Raw genomic sequence first — 14944 nt, forward strand, 5'->3', positions numbered from 1 at the left:
TTCTCTAGGCGTCCTCTTCTCTTCCTTATTGAAAATTGTCTCCTCAGCTGTGTCTAATTTGTTAATTCAGGGCGAATGTTCTCTGATTTAGTTGCTTTTCTGGCCTGGCCCTAGAAGGAGGTGCATGTACTGCTGACTATTTAGCTGCCATTTTCTCTTCCCTAACCAACTTCTTTTCAAAAAGCAGTCATATAAATTCATTTTGGAAAAGCATAGTTACAAAATAGAGCCATTATTTTGCTTTTCATTGAAAATACAGACCAGGCTTTCACATGATTGCATGTTGTTAAGAAAAATTTGGAACACAAAGCAGAGAAAACATATGTCCCTTCTTGGAACTGCTGTGTTTGGCAGGGCTCAAAAATTTTTAACTGCCATTGACAGCAAGTCACGTTGTATTACTAAAAGCTTGAATGACTTATTTTCCTACAAACAAAAACAGAGAAGTCTGACTGTTTTATTTCCAAACTGTCATAGCTATAGTGACAACCATAAATAATTCAATCCATAATAGTGGAGTCAATTTCTAAAGATATTATCTACTGCCCAGCAATGCATTTGGTTTTATTCTAATGCAATTTCATAGAAAGCTACCTGGATAATTCTCCAGTATCCTATATGAGAGGGAATTCATGGAGATTTGATTCTGTTTGTCTTTACATGAGAGGGAATTCATGGAGATTTGATTCTGTTTGTCTCTCCAAAGCATGTGGGTTTATGATTAGAGTGGGTTTCCCATAAGGGTTCATTTGCCCGCTGGTTGCAATAAGCTCTCCTTTTGTTATAACTCAACATCTTTTTGCTTCTCTCTGTAAGAGTCTCTTCAGTCAGGATGGTTTAGGGGTAATTTCATGTCTACAACAAGGGAATTGACTAATTAATCAAATAAACTATCCCTTTGAAAATCTGTTCCATAAGTAGCTATCTATAGTTTCAGAAAATAGATATGATCCTGTGGTCGTAAGATCCTAAAAAAGGAAAAGGAGGCTGCTATAGGGAGTTCTCCAGTAAATCTAGATTATGAAAATACTTTTGTAAGAAAAGATCATGGCATAACTAAGAGAAGAGAATGAAAAGAGGCCTTGGTGATTCTACCAGGAACTTTCAAACTAAACTGAGACATTAAGAAAGACTGTCTTCTTAGTCATGTTAGGAGAGATTGTTAAAAAATGTGGCTTCAACTTTAAAATAACTAATACATCCTTAGGCATCACTGCCACCAACATTCAACTTTTATTGCGCTTATGAGCCAGTGTCTGAGTACTTTATCTGCATGTTTCTAATAATCTTTCTAATAATTCTGTAAGGGAGATGATATTATGGTGCCCATTTTACAGATTAGGAAACTGAGGCATAGAGAGGCCACTTAACTTGCTCAGCTTCCCACAACCAAGTGCTAGAATCAGAATCCAAACACAAATTATCTGTGCTGCTCACCAGGTCACTCTACCTTCTGTCTGGGCTTCCTGACCAGTGCCAGCTCCCAAGGTAACAGAGCAGAGACTGTGGAGGGTGTGGGCATCGACACTTCTCATGTCCATTATCACACTTGTCTCTTCCCCTCTGAAAAGTATAAAAATCAGAGTAAAATGTTTCAACTCAAGTGGCTTGTACCCTTAAAAATTAACATTAAATTCCCTTTACATTACGGATTTTTACTTTGTTGGTATTTTTTAATGGTTAAGAATAATGGTGATGCTTAATGAGTCAAATCCTCTCCCTCCCTTCCTTAGAAAATATTAAAGACTTCTCACCATAGGGATCCTTTACATCTTATGTAAGCTTTTAAAAAGCTCCACATCTGGCGGGAGCTGGTCCTGCGGGTGAGGCGGCGGCGGCGGCGGCTCGGCAGGCGGGTTCAGGCATCCGGCCAGCCGCCACCATGATCCTGCTAGAGGTGAACAACCGCATCATCGAGGAGACGCTCGCGCTCAAGTTCGAGAACGCGGCCGCCGGAAACAAACCAGAAGCAGTAGAAGTAACATTTGCAGATTTTGATGGGGTCCTCTATCATATTTCAAATCCTAATGGAGACAAAACAAAAGTGATGGCCAGTATTTCTTTGAAATTCTACAAGGAACTTCAGGCACATGGTGCTGATGAGTTACTAAAGAGAGTGTATGGGAGCTTCTTGGTAAATCCAGAATCAGGATACAATACGACCTTGAAAATCTGCCTGCATCCAAGGATTCCATTGTGCATCAGGCTGGCATGTTGAAATGAAATTGTTTTGCCTCTGTCTTTGAGAAATACTTCCAGTTCCAAGAAAAGGGCAAGGAAGGTGAGAACAGGGCAGTTAACCATTATAGGGATGATGAGACCATGTATGTTGAGTCTAAAAAGGACAGAGTCACGGTAGTCTTCAGCACAGTGTTTAAGGATGACGACGATGTGGTCATTGGAAAGGTGTTCATGCAGGAGTTCAAAGAAGGCCGCAGAGCCAGCCACACAGCCCCACAGGTCCTCTTCAGCCACAGGGAGCCTCCTCTGGAGCTGAAAGACACTGATGCTGCGGTGGGCAACAACATCGGCTACGTCACCTTCGTGCTGTTCCCGCGCCACACCAACGCCAGCGCTCGAGACAATACCATCAACCTGATCCACACGTTCCGGGACTACCTGCACATCAAGTGCTCTAAGGCCTATATTCACACACGTATGCGGGCGAAGACATCCGATTTCCTCAAGGTGCTGAACCGGGCACGCCCAGATGCCGAGAAGAAAGAAATGAAATAATCACGGGGAAGACATTTTCATCCCGCTAACTCTTGGGAACAGGAAGAGAACGCTGCTGGCAACTGAAGGCTGGAACACTTGCTACTGGATAATCATAGCTTTTAATGTTGCACCTCTTCAGGTTCTCAAGGGATTCTCCATTTAGGTTCCATTTTGTACAAGTTGGAAAATAATCTGCAGAAATGAGCTGTACTTGCAAGGACTTGATAGTTCCCAAGAATTTAAAAAACATTTATAAATAAATAAATAAATAAGAAATAAAAAGCTCCACATCTGTTGCAAAGAGTAGCCCAAACATTTCCCTGCTTGCTTCTCTAAATTAATCTACAATAAAAACATCTACGCTTTTCCACTTCTTGGGTAAATTCTATGGCCTCCTAGTGGTTTTAAAAACAGAAAAATGCTTTTTAAGCCTTACCAAATAATATGGCAAAGCTGACCTTGCCTGTGTCATTGGTCAATGCAGTGGTTGAATACTGTGTTGAGAAAGATTCTGAGACAATATTCACTGTTGTGGGATGGACTGGTCTGCCATAAGCCGTGGAAGGAGGAGTGAGAACATAAGCAGTATGTTGTGCCATAAGCAAGACCATGGGGAAAGGGACCGAAAAGGGCTGAGCTGGAAAAGATCTTAGAACCCACATAGTCATCTCATTTCCATTATAGTGGGGAAACTAAGGCCCAGAGAATACAAGTAACTTGCTTCCAGGTCATATAACTAGTGAGTTTTGAGACTGGAAGCCTGGCTTCTTTCTACATTAGAAATGGAACTAATTCTTCCTGGTCCTGAAACCAATTGATTGAAACTTCATGGAGTTGGAAGAATAGGGGTGCCGCCAGTTGTCATCAAGGATATCCTGTGGCTTCCTCACACCTTCTCTCCTAACTCACTGCCATCAGAGCCCTGCCTGACCAGGAGATGCCATGGCCCTACGCCCATGTCCCATATCCCCTTTCTAGTCTATCTCCTGAGGGCACCTCCTTGCTTACCAACTATAATTTTTCCAGCTATTAGCATGCAAAGGCACTGTAGCCTTTTTTATATCATGACTCAATGAACGGATAACAGAAGTTTCACTACACTATACTCATGCTTATTCTGAAATATTAACTAATGTCTGTCCTCTCCCCATCTCCCTATTAGGAGTATGTGTCTTTTGGATACACCTCTTCCTCTCTTACCAAGCTTCTATTTCCTAGAAATTAATCATGAATATATCACCTGCATCAATTTTTGCCATTTCTATGCTCTTAATATTTTTACTTAAATAAACTTGCCTATTTTACATATTACCTTCTGTAGTCTATTCTAAACAATAATAATCACGAAATCATGTATTTAATGTGCTTGTTAGATTTTTAGTGCACATTAAAATAAATATACTATTATTATTAACATTTTAAAAATCTCATCATGTGACACCTAAAACATTTCCTTTGAGAAAAATCTGTGCTAGCTGCTAGTAATAGTCTTGAGGGGACTATAGTTTAAGTTTTAGTTTTCTCTAAGGTTTGTGGAATTGAAATAAAATAAAATGGATTAATTGAAATTTCTTCATATCCTTAATATATTAGCATTAATCTGATTTATCCAAGAAGGCAATTGTGACCTTGGAAAGCAATTAATGACCTTGGAAAAGAGTAGGACATAAAGTGCTGATAAACATGGAAATAAGAGAGAGAAAGATATTCACGGTGGGTTTGGGGGATGCTCTGGGTTGTGGAAAAGTGTACAGGGAAAGGGATGTGTAAGGAGCATCAAACATGAGGATGGAATGTTACCTGGGAGGAAGCTACAACACATCCAGTTTTTAAACTGGATCTCAGAGGAGGGGTTAGCTGACCTTCTGGCCATGGGCCTCAGGGGACTGTGATCTAGTCCCAAAGCCCTGCCTGAGAGACCCATTGCCTATGCAGGTTGCAGTCTGGCTTATCATGGCCCCCTCCCCTAAGCTGCTCCCCCATCTCCCTTTTACCTTCTCTCTCCTCATCCCCAAGCTCCAATCCAGGTGTGTGCCTGGTGATGTGGTGTCCTTATCATCATCATCTCCTGGGCCAGGTCTTCCACTCAGATGGAGTGGCTAAGCAGCTCCCTCAAAATCGCCACTGTGTTTAGCATACTGCCCATATGCCACCCTGATACAAAGTTCCATTAGCGGTATTTATAGGGAGACTGGGTCTCACTGCATCCCATGCCCATTGCTAAAGACCCACTTACAATTCCCTTTAGAGCAGCCTAAGCAGCCACCTTTTCAGGGGTGGTGTCAAAAATAGAAAAAGACTTTGGGGGTGTGGAGGCAGAATCTCTGCCTGAATTAACAAAGATGGAAGACAATGAGCAGAGCCTTTCCACTCTGTTTAAGCCTAGAACAGGCATATAGATCAATGGAATAGTACAGAGACCCCAGAAATCTAACAAAGCCATTATACTCAATTAATATGTGACAAAGGAGGCAAGAGCATACAATGGAGTCAAGACAGTCTCTTCAATAAGTGATGTTGGGGAAATTGGACAATACATGCAAAAAAAAAAAATGAAACTAGATTACCAACTTACACCATATACAAAAACAAATAAACAAAAAAAACACAAACAAAAACACTCAAAGTGAATAAAAGACTTAAACATAATAAGGGAAATCATAAAAATCTTAAAAAATCCATAGGCAGAAAAATCTTAAACAGCTCTCACAGCAATATGTTTGCAAATACATTTCCTAGGACAATGAAAATTAAGGAGAAAATAAACAAATGGGATTACATTAAAATGAAAAGCCTCTACACAGCAAAATAAACCATTAACAAAACAACAAGAAAGCCCACTGCATGGGAGAACATATTTGCCAAAGTTATATCCGATAGGGGTTTAATCTCCAAAATTTCTAAAGAACTCATGCAACTTAACATAAGGAAGATAAACAATCCAATAAAAAAAATGGGCAAATGACCCAGACACTTTTCAAAAGAAATGTACAGAAGGTGGAGAGACATATGAAAACATGCTCAAAGTCACTAATGATCCAAGAGATGCAAATCAAAACAAATGAGGTACCATTTCACACCTGTCAGAATGGCTATCATCAACAAATCAACAAACAACAAGTGCTGGTGAGGATGCGAAGAAAAAGAAACTCTCATACTCTGCTGGTGGGAATGCACACTAGTGCAGCTTTTGTGGAAAACAGTATGGAGTTTCCTCAAAAAATAAAAAATGGAACTTCCATTTGACCCAGTGATTTCACTTTTAGGAATATATCCCAAGAAATCATAAACACCAATCAGAAAGGTTACATGTACCCCTATGTTCACAGCAGTGTAATTTTCAATAGTTAAGATTTGAAAACAGCCTAAGTGCCCATCTGCAGATGAGTGGATTAAAAAACAGTGTTATATTCACACAATGGAATACTACACTGCTGTAAAAAAAGAAAGAACTCTTACCATTTGCAACAGCATGGATGTACCTGGAGAGTATTATGCTAAGTTAAGCCAGAAAGATAATGATTTCACTTATATGTGGAATATAATGAACATAAACAGATGAAAAAAAAATAGATCCAGAGACATAGAAGAAATGAGCAGACCATCAAACCTCAGAGGGAAGGCAGGGGAGGGTTGGGAGTAGGGTGGTAAGAGATCAACCAAAGGACTTGTATGCATGCATATAAGCATAACCAATGGACACAGACAATAGGGGGGTGAGGAGCGGGCTGGGAGAGGTCAATGTGGGAAAAAGGAGACATAGCTCCTGTCCTAGAATTTCTTTCAACATAAAAGAATGAGAAAAAAAATAAATAAAAATAAACTTAAAAAAACAAGGTCCAGATGTATCCCCAGAACTATTAGTTTCTTAAATATTCTCATTCTGAATAGACAACATAAAAAGTAAGCAGTAAGCTATTATGGTAGTATAAAATCCAGAGAATTTAAGGTTGTAATTAAAGCCAGCAAGAAAGCAAATCTGTCATGATAATTTTTATTGTATTACATGGTAATTAGATAGAAATGACAAGTTGTTTAAGCAATAATCCTCATTGCTAATAATTTTACAATCTTGTAATGGGGACTGCTCAGGAAAATCTCCTAAAGGTGCCTGACATTGTTTGGTTTTCCATGTAAGTATTTCCATCTTAAAGAAACAGAGGCAATAATAGATTTTAGGTTTCTTTCTAAAGTATCTGCATATATATATATATATATATATATATATATATATATATATATATATATATATCTGTGCTCAGAGTAACACTTGGTAGTCCCTGGCTATCCTTCCTTGGTTTAAAGTTCTTGCTTATTGGATCTTTTTAAATATAGAGATTAGAGAGAAACTTTGGTTGCCAAATAAGGCAAAAGAAGTTTGTAATCTCATTTAATTTTATTGGGCCCAAATTTGGGTCCTGAGAAAGAAACAAAAGATAGAGCAGCTAACTCACTCAAGCTCTGCCATAGGCTATAAGGCAGACCTTGGGCCTCAGCAGGTGTCATGGATTATTGGGTGATTAAGAGCACCCCCTTTTTAGAGCATCCTAGATGCTGCATGTCTACAGAGATTGTGAAACTCTTTGAAGAGTCTCTTACTCTTGGTGCCCTAAATTCATGTCACCAAAAGACCATGGTGTCTATCCTGGAGGAAAGGCCCCTCTAATAGAACTCCCTACACAACAGTCAACCCAGGTTTTTCTGGGGTAACATGAAGGGAGGGGAGGAGAGCTGGTGTATATCCTATATTATAACGTATGTCAAGTCTTCAGAGCAGTGCAAGGTACAGAGTAGGTGCTCAATGCATGTTAGCTATCATTAGTCTTGTTATTGACATTGTTATTATTAAGGCCAGCCTGGCCTGGCCCTAAACTATAAGATGCTGATCAAGTGCCCTGGCCCTCCCACCCACAGCTGGTTGGTGAAGTATGAGATATCCATCAACCCTAGAACTATTGAAAAGATGAGCTGGGCCAGGCCCAGTCCCTCTCTAAGTGTTTAAACTAGGATTTTTGGAAAGTGTTCAGGGAATGGTAATAGGACAGAAAGAAGCATTGTATGAGCTGAATTCTGTGAACAGTGGGACCTCAGAATAGATGTTTTGACCTATTGTTCCTTGGATCTCAGCTGTCCTTTGCATCCACGCCATTCCTGCTTTAGCTCATTAAGGTCCAGGTCGCAGATAGCTCCTATCCTAGGATTCCCATGAGATTACACAGGAGTCCCCACCATAAAGCTCCTTGGCTTATGCTACCTCAAGGAGACTTCTATTTCTTGTGACCCAAAAGAGCTAGGTTGAAAGAACAAATTGTCACTGATGGAGGATCCATACATAGTTTTTATTTTATTTTATTTTTTGTTCTCTCTATTCTATATATTTTTACAATGAATCTATACAATTAATGTATACTATTCTATAATGAACATGTATTTTATAACCAAAAAAATGCTTCTTTGCTGTGGCCACCAGCAGCTGTGAGTGGAGTTTCTTGTCACCTGCTCTAGTCCACATAGCTCCTTCCCTTGCCTCCCTACTCTGGCCCCCAGCCTGCTTAGACATAAACACAAAAGGAATATCGTAGAAGCCCTGTGCAAATAGGGGTTTTAAAAAGCTGAACAGTGCATACCAAAACTAATCCAAACCATCACTGCCAGATCTCAGCCAACACTAGCATCCTCTGCTCCCTTAGCGTCTGTCTGCAGAACTTGCTCAGCAGGCTGGTTCCCTGGTTGCCCATGGCAACCAACTGTGCTGGAGTGTTAGCAAATGTGTGTGGGCTTAAAATTATACTATTGATTCTGTCTAGAAGACGATAGCCTGATTTGTTTATAGCTCTGAATAAATTACTCATTATTCTTTACAACCATTATAGTATGAGTCTCTCTCTTTCTCCTCTCCTCCCCTACCCGCTCCCCCCTCCCCCCATTTTAGAGAGAGAGAGCAAACTGTCAGTAGATGGGAAATGAAATGTTTCTCCTAACAATCATACTAGAGAAATACATATTCAGGGCACCAGCCCGGGAAATGGGCTGGGCATAACTGAACAGATAACAAATGGGATGGATCAGAGAAGGATGGAACTTACAGTGGGGAGTCCCTTCTAAAGGGACTATCAAGTGTACTTTGAATACAATGAGAAGCAGGCAGGAACCCTGGACTTGATCAGTTCAAGCTGAGCCTAAGCTCTCTCTTCTGTTTTCTTTGATGGGTAGTATACACTCAAGCAGATTGAAGTATTGCCCCAATTACCACCTCTCCCTGAATCTATGCTCCTCGCCCTGTAACTCCGTAGATCCTCCCATACAAGGCATGATGGGCTAACCTTGACAATGTGCTGCCCTTGACTTTGGGCCGGATATTGTGCTTTGACTAACTAGCCAAAGTGGCAGTGTGCCAGTTCTGAGCCTAGGCTTTAAGAGGCCTCACATGTACCCACTGGCTCTCAGGTACTTTTATCATTGCTGTGAGAAAAACTTCCCTTGGGTAGCTGCTGCCCTTCAGCCGGGACCCAGAATGTGGGTCATTCTCATCAAATCCATTTGACCAAGAGCAACACCCAGCCTAGAGGAGCCCCTTCAGCCAAGCTGCAGAGGCCTGGATAAGAGGTGCTCATTGCCCCGTGCCACCAGGCGTTATAGGTGCGTGGAATGCTGCAGTAACTGACTATTATCCCCCATCTTTCCCAACATCGCAGCCATCAGTGTTGATGATGGGAAACAAAATACAGCATATCCCTCAGCAGTCACCAGGACTAGGGCAATAATGTCCCAATTAGTCTTCCTGTTTTAATTTTCACCCCTTACAATACATTCTATGTCAAGTGATCTTTTAAAAACAGAAGTTAGATAATGTCAATCCTTTACTCAAAATGCAGCCATGCTTCTTACCTTATTCAAAGCAAAACCATGGGTTCAGAACACACATTTGCTAACACTCCAGCACAGTTGGTTGCCATGGGCAACCAGGGAACCAGCCTGCTGAGCAAGTTCTGCAGACAGACGCTAAGGGAGCAGAGGATGCTAGTGTTGGCTGAGATCTGGCAGTGATGGTTTGGATTAGTTTTGGTATGCACTGTTCAGCTTTTTAACAATGAACCCATGTGACCTGTCCTTCGACCTGCCCATCCTTTCTCCAACTATGTTGCTCTAGCTTCTCTGGGATCATGGTGACTTTGTTTTGGAGCATACTGGCCTTCTGCCCTTGTCTACTCTATGTGGAAGGTTCTTCCTCCCGGTACCCACAGGATTCTTCCAAGCTCCCTCACTTTGGTCATGAATTAGCTCTATACGACCTTCCATCTCCTTGCCCACCCTGCCTAAAAGAGTGACCCCTCACACTTCACTATCCTAGTCCCTGTATTTCCCTTCGTGCCTCTTAATTCAATATTGCATTAGTATCAAGATATTTAAAGCCTAAGCGACCATTACGACCAGATGACTGGAATGACCAGTTGACCAGTTGCTATGACACACACTGACCACCAGGGGGGAATGCTCAATGTAGCAGCTTCCCCCTAATGGCGCTTCCATAGCCAACCTCCCATGGCCTTGCTCTCCGCCCCCCCCCCCCCCATAGGTTCCAATTGCCAGCCAGGCTGAGGGACCCCACCCATGCACAAATTCATGCGTGGTTAGGGTCTCCTAGGCCTAGCCTAGCCTCCACCATGAAGCTCCCTGCCCAGGATGCTCCCTGATGCTTGTGGCCCCTAGACTGCACCGGGAAACTCCCCCCACCCATCACTGCTCCATGAGGCTCTTCCCTTCCCACCACTGCTCCGCGAAACTCCCCCGCTCCCCGCGACTGCTCTGTGAAACCCCCTGCCCCGCGACTGCTCCATGAATCTCCCCCCACCCCACTGCTTCTTGAAATTCTCCCCACCCCCCGCAACTGCTCCATGGGGCTCCCCCTACACCTTGACTGCTCCGAGAAGCTTGCTGCTGCCCGGAAAAGCTCCCCCCTTTGAGAACTCCCCCCACCCCGTTACTGCTCCAGGAGGCTTCCCAGATCCCAGGACTGCTCCGTGAAACTCCCTCCACCTCACCACTCCGTGCTCTGCGAAACCTGCTGCGGCCCAGTGACTGCTCCGCGAGGCTCCCCCTGCCCTGCGACTGCTCAGCAAAACTCTCCCACCCCAACTGCTCTGCAAAACTCACTGCCACCCGGTGAAGGTGAAGCAGCCTGCCACTGCCGCTGCCACTCAACAGTCCCAGTCCACCTGCCGCCACCCCCCATTGGTGAGTGGCTAGGGGGCTGAGGGGAGGAGGGTGACTGAGAGGTGCTCCATGCACTTCATGGTGACCGGTCATTTGTTCCATCATGATGGCACCTGGCTCTTTATATATTAGGATTAAATACATATTTGCAATACACGTACCTTTTCTTTGTATTCTTCTAACTATCATTATAGTATACATTTGTTTATTAGTTATCAGTTTTCTCCCTTTGGAACAAAAATTTCTCTTCTTTCCTGCTGAATTCCCATCGCCTAGAAATGAGGCTAGTGCCTGTGAACAAAGTCCTTCAACCAGTGAATAAACTGTGGTATATCCATGCTCAGCAATAAAAAGGAACAAATTACTATAGATTACATAGCAACAAAAATCATCTAAAATCCATTTTGCTAAATGAGAGAAGCCAGACACATAAAGTTATATATTGTATGATTCCCTTTTTAGGACATTCTAGAAAAAATAAAAACAAAAGGATGAAAACTATGGGTGTTACTTTTCTGTATCATGATTATGCTGTTGGATATAGTATTTTAGGCATTTGTCAAAAGTTATAGCTCTGTACACCAAAAGAGTGAGTTTTATTATAAATGAAAGCATTTCTGGATTTTCCTAAAATTCTACTTAACTTACAGTCTGATAGGGCAACTGTTGACTAGAGAGAGCTTCAGCAGCCCCTTTTTATTGTAGATATGCCAGACACTCTCCAGTTCACCATAGGCCTAACCACACCCTATGTCTCCCACCTGGCCCACTTCCCTCATTTAGGTTTTCTGTCAGGCCCCTTAGGCATTTGAATTTGAGACTCTTGCCTTTTGAAGATAGCGTGATTGCAGTGCCAATACCCCTAGTAAAGATCAGGAGCCTACATTGTTCCAGCAACCTTGCCTGACCCTTCAGGCTGGGTTAGGCAAGCCATTCAGAAGTTCCCTAGCACCCACGCATGGCTCCATTATATTGCTCTTCAGGGTTTGTTGACATTATTTTTCTGTATTAGAATGCTATTGATTCCAAGTGGCTGACGCTCAGTCCAGTTTTAACCAAATGGAGAAATGAATTGTTTCACGTGGCAGCGGTGGAGCTGGCCTCAGGGACACACTCCAGTTTCATCAGGATCCTCTCCTTCCTGGGTCCTCTCTCATATCTCCATTCTCTTGCATTGGTTGTCCCCAGGAAGCTGGAAAAAAGACTAGGCACCTCTGGACGTGTCTTCTTATAGCCTCATGGCCACAAAGGAAAGAGAGCTCTACCACATCTCCACTGGGGAAATTCTGAGATTGAACTCTGACTGTGGCCAGAGAAGAGATGTGCCGGTTTGGATAGTGAAATTTCAGATGACATGAGCACCATGTGCTTGGAGTTAGCAGGACAGACAGCTGCTGGTTTCCATCCCCAAAGTAAGGCATACTGCTCTAGGCTGATAAAAGATCACACTTGCTACCCTGTCTTTATTTCCTATTAGTATCTCTGATCTTTAAGAATAGATCCCATGTCTTTGATTTCTCTGTCTAATACAGCAGTGTCTGACACAAAAAGACCTTTAGAAAATATTTTTAAATGAATGTTGAATGAAGAATGAAGTTTAATTTGTCATAATCCTACACCTTGGATTTTCTAGAGCAATCCCAATTTAATAAAATATGATTATTTTTATTAAGATGATTCTTTAAATTCATAAATAATCTTATATTTTTAAACTGTTTTATAAAATTACAGTTAGAAATTGTATTAATTACTTGGCACACACTCTATTGGTTTTGGTTTAGGAAGTCTGGCTTTTTTGTTGGTTGTATTTTTTTTCTTTTAACATCTTCTCTAGACAGCTCTGTGCTGTTGGAGGCTGACCCTTTGGGCTGCATCTCCCGTGATACTTTCTGGTGGGCATCCATTTGGCTTGGTTAATGGGAGCCATTGCAGGTCACATTATATCAGAGGGAAGGAGAAAGTGAGAGTGGAATATTTCTTCCCCCTCTCTCCCTATTTCATGTGTTTCTGGCTGTGCCTACTTCCTTCGTTACTACGGCTCACAGGGGACAGCAGCTCCTCCACACTGAACTTCAGTCACAGTGTCCATTCAGGCTTACAGACAGTGCCAGCTTTCTTCCATTGCTGCTTCTGCAAACTTCACCTTCAGGCGTAGCCCCTACATTTAAGCCCCATTATATGAAACAAGTGGGGTGGATAGGTGCTGCTTCCCTCTTAGACCTTGACTGAACTACTAGCTTAACCCTAGCAGGTATAATTTGCCAGTTAGGTCATTCCACTAGGTCAGAGGGCCTTTCTCTGCTGCACACTGAAATTACCTGGGGAACTTCAGGACAGACTGCTGCTGGTTTCCATCCCCAGAATTTCTCATGTCATCAGGATTTAAAAATCTATCCAAGTCCTTCTCATGTGAGGCCAAGGCTGAGAAGCATTGCTCTGATTTATGCACCTCCTGTACAGAGATTTTCAGCATACAGTCACACCTTAACATAATGGACTAATTCAGGTGAGGGCATGTCTGTTAATGCTGAAAGTATGTTATATGGTAAAAGTAGGTTTTCCAAATGCATATGTTAAAAGAAATTTTTTTCAATATATTTTATTGATTTTCCACAGAGAGAAAGGGAGAGGGATAGAGAGCTAGAAACGTTGATGAGAGAGAAACATCTACCAGCTGCCTCCTGCACACCCCCTACTGGGGATGTGCCCGCAACCAATGTAGATGCCCTTGACCGGAATCAAACCTGAGACCTTTCAGTCCGCAGATTGACGCTCTATCCACTGAGCCAAACCGGTTTCGGCCATATGTTAAAAAATTGACAAATTAGTTAGCTTACCTGCTTTTACTTATGTAGACACATTTGTGTAATTAAAATTAAGTATGGATGAAAAGTTTAATTTCACAAAGTTTTCTATGTGTATTACTGTAATTTTAAATTTATACTGGATAGACCTAGTAAATGTGTGCATTCTCCAATTACCATGAGTAAACTAAAGTACATAAACGAAAGCTGAAACATGGCATCAGCTGGTATGCATTAAAACTGCTGCGGAAAGTCACTCTAAGCCAGTGTTTCCCAACCTTCTCTCATGATGAGAATCACCTGGTGGAGTTGTTAAAACACAGATTCCTGAATCCCAACTAAGAAGTGCTAAACTAGAATTTTTGGGAACATATAGGTAAAATTGTATACTTAACTAGTGCTCTAAGACAGATTTTATATACAGAGCACTAAGTTAGGTATGCAATTTTACCTATATGTTCTCAAAAATTCTAGTTTATCACTTCTTAGTTGGGATTCAGGAATCTGTGTTTTAACAACTCCACCAGGTGATTCTCATCATGAGAGAAGGTTGGGAAACACTGCTCTAAGCAACAACAGAACCAATTACCACAGGTGCTGTGGTGTGAGCACATGCTAATCATTCACTGAACAGTGTTTACAAGTGGTGACCCTTGGGTTCAAATATGTAGACGATAGTTGAAGATATGTAATATTTACTTATGTCAATGAAATGACTACAGTGTTTTTTCCAACATATGGCCCATTTGCTAAAATTTGTTAAAAATAAGTGAATAACAAAAAAATAACCTGATTATAGGCAAATGTTGGTTAAAAGGATTTTAAAATTAACAGGGTCTTAATTTTCACATATGACATACAGACCAGTAATTTTGTCCATTAAATCTGAAGTCCAAAGTCTATTAAATCAAGATCTAAAAAATTGAGGGTTTACTGTATAATTAACATTCAACCATACAGTTGACTCTTGAGCAATATGGATTTAGACTTTGTACATCAACTTATATGATTTTTTCAATTTATCCTCACAGTTCAACCTATTCAAGGGTCAGCTGGTGGTTGAGAATCCACATATGCAATGAACTGCCTTCAGTTCTATGCAAATTTTCACCTGGGTGGGCAGTTGGTACCCCTAAACCCCCACATTGTTCAAGGGTCAATTGTATATGATTCATTGTGATGTATTTATTGATTACAAATTATTGTTG

At 41.6% G+C, this 14944-nt stretch overlaps 1 long non-coding RNA gene and 1 pseudogene across 2 annotated transcripts in view; one reads left to right on the forward strand and one right to left on the reverse strand.

Annotated features, from left to right (window-relative positions):
- The window catches only part of LOC311619937, a 342372-nt gene that overhangs the window by 286696 nt on the left and 40732 nt on the right, over positions 1 to 14944 (reverse strand). The window lies entirely within an intron of this gene.
- On the forward strand, positions 1808 to 2930 carry LOC311620486 (actin-related protein 2/3 complex subunit 2-like; annotated as a pseudogene). Its single transcript has one exon. The product of its transcript is annotated as an actin-related protein 2/3 complex subunit 2-like (transcript).

Source organism: Pipistrellus hanaki, assembly GCF_964339955.1.
Source record: "Pipistrellus hanaki genome assembly, chromosome: 3".
Lineage (NCBI taxonomy): Eukaryota > Metazoa > Chordata > Mammalia > Chiroptera > Vespertilionidae > Pipistrellus > Pipistrellus hanaki.